This window comes from Pectinophora gossypiella, chromosome 15, assembly GCF_024362695.1.
Source record: "Pectinophora gossypiella chromosome 15, ilPecGoss1.1, whole genome shotgun sequence".
Taxonomy (NCBI): Eukaryota; Metazoa; Arthropoda; class Insecta; order Lepidoptera; family Gelechiidae; genus Pectinophora; species Pectinophora gossypiella.
Genome location: NC_065418.1, coordinates 5356177 through 5365747, shown reverse-complemented (window position 1 = coordinate 5365747; position 9571 = coordinate 5356177).

Sequence of the window (9571 nt, the reverse complement as noted above, 5' to 3'; positions counted from 1 at the left end):
ACAAAGTGTATTACCTAGGGAGCACAGGCGACGTGCCGACAAACATGTAGCTAATAACACCCAATTGCTCTATGTACACCTTGCGAGGCTATACCTGCGGAACCATAGGTAACTAGAACAGGTTCTAAAGGGATTGGGTATTCCATAAGGTAATTGCGAAAAGCTATCCTGATATCATTAATGCGAAAGTAACTCTGTCCGTCTGTTACCTTTACGCGCTTAAACCGCTGAATCGATTTAGATGAAATTTGATATGGAGATAGTTCTCAAACTCGTGTCTCGTTACGTCGTGTTATGTCCCGTCATAAGATTTTTTCCAGAAATCACTCCTTAAAGGGACGAAAATTGGAGTCGCGGCGGAAAGCTAGTTAACCGATATTTTTATACGAACACTAGCTTTTTCCCGCGGTTTCGCTCGCGTTAAATTCGGGGTAAAACAGTTCCCGTTTCCTAATGTACCAATTTTTAGCTTCCTACCTTGAAAACTGCAAAATGTCGCATATAAAAGGGGCTGTGAAGGGGTTGGAGGCAGAATTCCTAAAAAAATGATGCACGATTTTTTTGGTAGTCACTATTAGCTACATACCAATTTTTAGTTTTTTACCGTCAAAATTGCGGAATACTCTATACAACCCAATTTGCGTGAAGTGGGGGGGTTAGGAAGAGACAAAACTTTTTTTTAACTCAATATTCACTAGTGGTTCGAATTCCCTGTACAAAATATGCTAAATCCGCTGCGGGTTCAAATCCCGTCCTTTTCGACTTTTTCGATTTAATTTTCTCTTTTTTGGCAACATAAAATGTCAAAGCTTAGTGTAAAGCTTATATATTGGAGAGGGGCTTTGCAATTAGCACTCTATACTGTAGCAAACACGCGCGGGAAAACGCGGGCAGCAGAGGATCAGTCATTGTGCCGAGTCTTGGGGGTGGACTATGTTCAGCAGTGGACGATTTTCGGATGATGATGGCCGAACCAAACAGCCAAATGTAGTAACACACATTGGACCACATTACTACATCACGTTCCATTTTCAAACAAAGCAATATCCACTATTAAAATAAGAAAAAAAAACAATCATTTTTATAGGACGCCACAGATAATATACAGAATGTTAATGACATCGTAACGTAAACTTTCACGGATGATTCATTATCAAATGGAATTTTCCGTCGCAAATTTTTGTATTTTGTTAAATTATTTCCAATTCTTTACTACTTTTAAAAACTCCACTTGATATACCCTGTATAAACAACATGCTGATATAACAATACCATGACATTACAAGACAAAGAGCAGACACAAAATAAACCTAAGGCGATTCTCACACTGCCCCGCATGATGCAGCGTAGCGCGTGGATGCGTGTTCTTCCGTTGCTTGTATCTCCGTTTGTATAGAAAACACGCACCGGTCTAACACACAGAAAATGCTACCACGCGCGTGCATGCGGATGCATTTTCTGTGTGTTAGACCGTGCGTATGTTCTATACAAACGGAGATACTTACAAGTTGCTTACAAGCAACGGAAGAACACGCATCCACGCGCTACGCTGCATCATGCAGGGCAGTGTGAGAATCGCCTTAAACTAACAACATTAAGAATAGCAGATTTGGTGAGTAGGGAACTTAAATAATATAAATTCATTACCCAAGCCTTAAAGTCTACTATTTATTTTAATATTAAGCATATGTACGCGTATAACAGTCTACAGAATACACCACATCGCATTTATTAAGTACTTACTTATTTCATTTTTATCTATAAATATAAATTAGGTTTTGTTTTGTTTCTAAAGAATATAGAAACCTTATATATTTTGTAAAGACTCCAGACCCACGTCAGGTTATAAAAAGTAATTGGACAGAAGGTAGACAAATAAGGAAGTACAAGGAATGTTCTTCATTTACCCACATCCACACATTTTAACCAAGTATATTATATATTTTGGTTGGTTATTTTCAGTTCGGGTCCCTATATACCTATACAACCAAACACCTATAAGTAGGTATAAATAAGTTGCAAACAATTATGTGAAACGACAGTGACAGTTGTAAAAAATGTAATTATAGGATTACAATGTGATAGTTACATTCCGGCACTGTCAATTGACAAAATCGTTTGCAACTTACATGTAATTACTTAAAATATGTATCTAACTTTTGGACATTTATAAAGTACATTTAATTTACAATACTTTATCATACTGCAAAGTTTCGTCGCCTCAGGAATTACTTTACTGTGGGGTCCATTAACTTTATTTCCTACACTACGAAGTGTAAAAAAAACTAGAAGAACAGATCATCGTCGACAACATCGTACGATTCCACGTAATTATACATTAGTAACGATTTAGTAATCTGTGGTAATATAATTTGTAACTTATCGTGTGAGTTATGAGGTGGAATACCAGCCTCATCAACCCTGGCCTTAGGGTTATGATTGAGCCGCCAAAGGCCCCTGGCATGACTCATGTAACGATTACTCACTTACATCAGTAAATAGTAACCTGGACCAACGGCTTAACGTGTCTTCCGAAGCACGGATCATCTTACTTTCGGTCAATCAGGCGTTCAGCCTGTAATGTCCTAACCAAACTAGGGATCACAAAGTGATTTTTATGATATCTCCCTACCGGGATTCGAACCCGGGGCCTCCGGATCGTGAGTCCAACGCTCAACCACTGGACCACAGAGGCCGTGATTTGTAACTTAATAAAGATATACGTTTCAGTAACTTTATATTCTTTATTTATGAACCAATACTACAAAGGTATTGAAAACAATCTTACTAAAACAATTTAAAGGAAGTAAATGTTAGTCTTTCTTTGGCTGATGCAGTAGGTCGGCATTGTTAAATGCACTCAAAAGCATTTCAAAGATATGAAACAGTTTCGTCCCTGCCAAGTTCCGTCCAATAGTCTTGTATGGCAAGATGCCGAGCATAAAATTAGTGAAAGAAACCGGGACATCTCTTTATATAAGGACGTCTTATCTGCTGCGCGATTAAAGTTTCCTGTTGTTGCTTAAATAAAAGCTTTAGCTGTTGCACAGTAAAGTAATAGTACTTAACAACATAATTATATCTACTATCTACTCAGCCTGTACCCATTGCTTGGTAATATTAGATAAGCAATATTAACTATTTATGTAAAATGAAGCTATATGTGGAGGAAGCAAGAGAAGTATATCAGAGTCGAAGCAAATAGAATTCCAGTCTCTGCTTACCCAGGTGGGAAATATGCGTGAGTTTATGTATGTATGTAAAAGTATAAATCGTATAAGCAGACAACATACCAAAGTCTTGTTAATTCAATTATATATTAACTCATATTGTCACCTATATATTTGACCTAAAGTTTATAAAATCATATTTGAAATTATTATTCCCTAAGCAGAAATGAAAACTGTTAAAAGATATAAAACAACCTTAAAGACTAACCATGTTCGACATAAGTAATTCAGATTTTAAAGCCTTGTCATCACCTCACGCACTTTTTCCGTCAAGATTTCATCAAAATACCAAAACACTATTTAACTGAAATCTCCTAATCGTACAAATTCCTCGGTATTTCCACTTAGTTGATTAAAAAGAAATGTTGTGTAGCAAAGTGCAAACAGCGGCGTAGTTATAAAGTGCTTGTCTCAGTTCGTTAGCTGTTCATTACGTCGACAGTTGCGCTTCTGCGACACAATTTTACTTGGGCACAATTTCACATCAACCATTTTTGTTGGTTTTAATTTACGTTCAGCAGCCGTTTTTGGCTTTATTTCCATTTCTGTTAACACAGCAATATCTGAGTTTTCATTTTTAATCAGCAAGGCTGTTTTAAATGTTAAATAAGTACCTATATAAAACGAAATGGAAATGTATTAAACATTCAATGATCATTTTGGGACACGTAACATTCATACAGACACAACATAATTAACATAGCTTTACGCAAAGGTATGAATGTATGTAGGTATACTCGTAGTATACATACATTCAAAGCACGGCAGCTACGTTTAAGAGTCTCTCTTTATTAAGAGATGCGCTCCTGTCGGTGTAGTGATCGCCTTCATTACTCCATAGATAGGGCGTGTAGAACGGTGGTTGCCCCAATCGCCTTCCGTTCCACAGTACACCGACAAATTTCTAAATCGCTGATGTTCTGGCTAGAGCCCTACGAGAATCCATTTCCTCGGCCTCCAACCAGTACTGATACCGCTGCTGCCCGGCATCAAGGGTGCGCTTTTGAAGTAGCGGCGCCTACTCGTTACGTCACAAGATCGTCATAGAACCTAAGTAGCATTTTATAGATTAGCCCGTCCCAGTGAACTACCCACTACGTTCTGATAATCCTGTCACGTTTAAGAGTGTGTGTTTATTTGTTGCTTTGTGTTTATTCATAAAAAAGTCAAATTAAGTACTTATGTTCAGTAAAAACATTCGGCAGTATTCCTTATATAGTTACGTAGTAAACACATACCTACAACACTACAATAATCGTCACCATCTAACACACCTTAGACCCAAAACCCTTACCGGAACGTGGTAATTCGAATAAATATCACTTTATAGTTTAATTAGCCGACGTCGGTGGCGGCGACGGTGGTGGAGCCCTGCAAACCATATTTCACGGGAATTGCCCCCCGGAGGCCTATAGCCGGCGGGCCAAATCCTGACCGCATGATCGGAGGGCCGTCCTCTCATCGTCTCTGTAATAACTATACTTAGCAATGTCCGTAGGAGACGCGAGCACTATATTCGAAACCACATAGGGTTCGTCACTGGAAGACTGTTTATTTGTTTTAAGATTCTAGTTTATCTTATTTAGCCTTCTTGATCCCTCTGTTAGTGTTGCGCAGGGTCGAGAGGAGTGGAAGAAACAAGGGAAGTTTCTTGCTAATATTTTATATTCTTTTCAAAATAATTCACAACATTTTTTCTCAAACCCGTAGTGCGTAGTACTCGGCCATTTTTTATTATCAGCGAGAATGAAAAATGTATACCTATGTATTGCTCAAATTAAATTATTTATCAAGACTCAAAACGTAACGTTGAAACGTTTATCAAACCTTAATCGTAGAACCTAAAACGAAACGTAAACGTTCCAACGCGAATGCTTGTTTTCACACAAGCAACCCGTAATTAGGTCCGCTAAAGTAAAAATTCATTCACTGTGGAAGCAACTGCGAAACTGGCCTGAGGTTGTTTTCACTTCAAGTTTGTTATACTTTAAGAGTAGAGTAGCCTCACAACTCACAACCTCTCTTTGATGGTTGTAAAGGGGCACCCACAAACCACAGACCCGCAGTTTGACATTCACAGAGCGAAGATATGAAAATGTACATTCTAATGTCGTTTTATAACAAGCCCCCTAGGGCATTACATGTGCTCTTGTTTGTAGACATAAAAATATTATGACCGTATTTCTGTATTCTTTAGAAGGAAAATCTCACGTACAAAGCTGTCATTTAAAATATCATGAAACATTATTCTCAACTCATATGTGTTAGGTATAATGAGAAACCTTTCTGTAGTCGTGTCGTATTTTACATGCATATCTTCGCCTTATTGTAAACCACGTAAGCGCTTTGTTGGAAAATTACATTGGGATAATTCAAATTCAAAAAATAAAATATCTTTAATTCAAAAATATCTTTATTCAATAGATAACTTAGTTACTTACAATTTGAATCATCATTTTTTGCATAACTAACGATTCATCGGCCTAAAACTACTGCAGCTTCTCACAACCTGTACAGCCGGGGAAAAGAAGCTGCAAGAACCCCGGCACATGGCCCTAGATGTTATTTAAAAATAAACAAACATTATTATACAATTTAGTAATTTGACTGCCTAATATCAGTTCCCAGACAGTAAATCCCGTGCATTCATATCTTATAAATAATTACTAACTTCACTAATTCGTTATATTAATTATATTCTAACTAAAAATTATGCATTCCCAACTAAGCAAAATAATACAGCGAAAACAAAATGGATTAACGCCTTATTGAACCAATATGGACTGAAAAAGTATTCGGTATTTTTTCCTAAAAGCGAAAATTATACATGGAAAAGATGAAATATGCGATAAGACAAATAAATGGAAACCCATTAATGCGCATCTAATCTACATCTAGTTTATTTGTATGCATTGGCCGTGCGATTGGAAGCATAGTCCGCACGTTCGTTCAGTTTTTCAGTCGGAAAGCAATCTAGATAGTTTTTTAGTTTTTATCAGTTGGCACCGTTTCTTGTGAATTCGTCTATAGTTCCTCAGTTTATTATTAGAAGGATTTCCTTTGTCTACCTATTCTAATCTGATTATTTACTAGAGTTGCGTAAATTGTGAGAGCGTACGGGAAAGGACTAAGACGGATAATATCTTTCATTAATTCTAAAGGACTTAGCATTAATGAAAGATATTAGCTTAAAAGTTTAAACATAACATAAAAGTATAAACTCACGCCTGTATCCCAAATTAGGTAGATAGAAGTACATTAGTCGTAAGATGAACTAAGCATTTACATCTCACCGAGCTTTCTGTTAGACTAACGATATACAACCAAAGATAGTGCTAACTAAAGTATATATGGTACTATTTTGCCACGCTCTTGTCGGTGTAGCATTCTCCATGCTCCTTTTTTAAGGAAAAATACTACTTTGTAGCATATCTATAATATTTTTGATTATCAAAACACCGAACTTTCACTCTACCCTTTACAAATAAGGAGACGCATATAACTATGCATTATATTTATCCAATAAAGTGAATATAATATCATTGTTACAGTTACATTTACTTTTCCTTAGTTCCACTTTCTTTGTTCAACAAAGGCTTTATTGAATAACGAACAAACAAAGCACGTTTCCTCGTCTGTAATATTAAAGTTGAAACAATGTTCCGAAGTCGAAATAGTATTCGGATGTTGGGCGTTCGGGCGAGAAAGATTTGTGGAGTCGAATATCGTGAGAACATTCCCTGTTACTCTAGCTTGCCCTCGCTAGGAACTTGGCGAAAAAAGGATGTTTTATAGCCTGAGCTGGCCAGCGGGCACTGTTCCAGCCGGGCCATGTTTCCCTTTGCTCTTTTTTGGCCAATCTTCAGCATTCCTTTTTAACTTCTGAAGATTAAAAGCCGGAATCTGAGCACGTGCGAACAGCATTTTAAACGAGATGCTAAGTACTATCATAATTACTATATTAATCAAACAATAGAATTCCGAATGCTAATGTGTTAGCGAACAAACCTGATTATACATTAGGAAATGAATTTCCGCCAACAATAACGCATCGTTCCCCGCAGCACGGATTTCAACCACCATTTCAATTTCCCGGCATATAATCGTGTTCGTAAATATCCGTTCTATATCTAGTCAAAACTACGATTAAATCATTCGGATCATCAGAAATCATAATAAAAGCAGTTTAATACAACTATCTATTGTATTAAATTTCTCAATGCAATTTAATTTAATTTTAAATTCTTTATTCAAGTTACTAGGACTCATGTGCACTCAATGCTGTGTAATAAATAGAAAAACTATATCATTCCGGTCACATTTTTTTCAAAACTCAACTAATAGACAACAAATCGGTTTGGTACCTATTACTTATCATACGTGTACATAGGTACATATGTATACGTATAGACATACTTCATTTTATTTATCATAAACTATGATGCCTCAAATTTTAATAGCAAGATTGGTTCTAACATATTAGAAATTGCAGACCTAAGTTTTAGTTCATCAAAACCGAGTAAATAAACGGACTTCACGTATACTTAGCTACATGTGAATGAAAAGAAAAATAAACTCGAAGTTTAAAGGCGATGTTTATTGAAATTGGAAGGAAAGCAGCCTGCAAATTGAGTTGAGCTATCCAGTAGAGCCAAAGTTTGTAGTTCGATCGAAATCAATTTGGTCGGTTCGGCAAGTTTTTAAGTACCACCTAACTCTTATCAGGAGTTTGAGCGGGGAAGTTTGCGAACGGATCGTCAGATAACCTCGTTTCAAGTCTCTCGAAGCCATGGCTGTTCGCCTTTCAAACCTGTAAGACGCTGTAGAAAAAACTCATCTAGTTCAAGTACTCGCTAAACTGGTTATATTATAACTTTGAATTTCTAAGAATATGAAAAGTGAATTATAAGTTTGGGATCAGGATGCTCTACCTTATACTACATTGCCATTTCACTCACACAGATGGAGATCGAACGACGCCGATCATATACGTATATGGTCGTAAGGCCCAAATGCCTTTTAAAATCCAAATCCCATTGTTTAACTATTGTGTCTGGAAATCCGGGAGTTACGAGGATATAGATACTTTAGGTATAGTAAACAGGACCAAAAACATCCCCCTGCGACATCACTATAAATAAGTATTACCAAATCTGAAACCCAAGAAACTCCCATTGACGTGTCACTAAATTTCATAAAACATCTTCATCATTATGAGTCACAAATATTTAAAAATAATAGTATGCTCACCTCAGCTTCACAATATGCTTAGTGTTGACAAATTATCTGCATATAACCACATCACGTCCTTGACATACTTTTGCTGCTTTATTATTTATTACACATTTTTATTATACCATAATAATAATTGCAATAATGACGTCATTTGTAGTAATAATTATGTCAGGGCCATTTATTTCCCTCTAGTGCCGACGCATATGATTTGCGAATGATAGAATTGTTTACCGCTCGGTTCACAACTTAATTGCAATGTACAGTCAACCAACTAAAACTTGATTAAATCAAAATATTATGTGACCATAATCAAAGCACATAATAACGGGTTCCATATATATGGGAGTCTCATATCCCCATTTAAACGCGGTAAGAACCCGTTATTATGTGCTTTAATTATGATAATAACCGCGTAAACTTAAAACAATTATGTGACCAGTGAGTAGACTGGTGACTCGATGTGGCTTCGCCTGACATTCATATATTCCGTATATTGGTATTGATTTATAAGCAATCAGCTACGTTAACAGGAGAGCAAATACGTCGGGAGTCGATGACTGAAATGCGTAAACATCTTTATATATTTGATAAAGTTTCCTCTAATTTAGACGCGTTCATGTTAATTTTATATGATTTGAACGGTGATGCAGAAAATTGGAGAAACTACGGATTTTTTACTGTATCGTTCAAGATATAGTGATGATATTACATTTAATCTTCGTCATCGTCATCGTTTCAACCCGCGAAGGGAGTTAATAAAGGTTAGGTTACATACCTCCGAAACGTATTTCTCGGGTATGTTGGTTTCTCCGATGTTTTCCCACACCGCTGACCACGTGATAATAATATAATTTATGATCCAAACATAAATTTGAAAAACGATTTCGAAAATCATTGGTTTAGGCCCCCGTACTTGATTCGAACCTTACAGTGAAAGTCAAGCGTTCTACCAACTGGGCTACCACGGATCACAATTAACCTAATAACAAAGCGAAAATAAAGTAGACATATTTACCGCAGTAGGTATTTATATGCTTATTGTTTTTAAATATAAATATATGAGATAAATAAATTATATATAAATTCTGCGAACGATACAAAAACTA